Below are 737 nucleotides of genomic sequence, written 5' to 3'. Positions count from 1 at the left end.
TGAGAGGTGGACTACAAAGACAGCTGAGTGCCTAAGAATTGATGCTTTTGAACTGTGGTGTTGGAGAAGACTCTTCAGAGCCCCTTGGACTGCAAGGAGATCAAACCAGTCCATCCTAAAGGAGATCAGTCCTGGATATTCATTGGAAGGACTGATGCTGAAGCTGAGACTCCAATACTTTGGCAAATTGATGTGAAGAGCTGACTCATTTGAAAAGATCCTGATGCTGGGAAAGACTGAAGGCAGGAGGAGAAGGGAGCAACAGAGGATGAGAAGGTTAGATGGCATCATGGACTTGATGGACATGAGTTTGAGCAAGCTTCGGAAGTTGGTGATGGACAAGGAAGCATGGTGTGCTACAGTCCATGGGGTCGCAAAGAGTCGGACATGACTGAGCTACTGAACTTAACTGAATTGAATCCCTGAGGGCTCCACTCTCATGACTGAATCACCTCTCAAAGATCCCCAACTCCTAATCTTAGGGGTTGGGTTTTCATCACATATATTTTGGGAGGGGGGACAAAAACATTCAGTCCCCAGCATAGGAATGAAATTGCTGAATCAGAGGATATCTCTATGTTCAATTTTCCTTAGTACAACCTGGATAAACTTTTCAAATGGCTGTAACAAGTTAAACCTGCAATATGTTAGAGTTTCACCTTGTTTTGATTGAATTTTAATTAAAAAAATTTCAAATATCATTGTTCTAATTTTTTACAATATTAATTAATCATTTC

Source organism: Giraffa tippelskirchi, chromosome 4 (genome assembly GCF_054371585.1).
Source record: "Giraffa tippelskirchi isolate mGirTip1 chromosome 4, T2T-mGirTip1v1.2.pri, whole genome shotgun sequence".
Taxonomy (NCBI): Eukaryota; Metazoa; Chordata; class Mammalia; order Artiodactyla; family Giraffidae; genus Giraffa; species Giraffa tippelskirchi.
The sequence above is the reverse complement of the archived record's forward strand: the minus strand, read 5'-3'. Positions refer to the sequence as shown.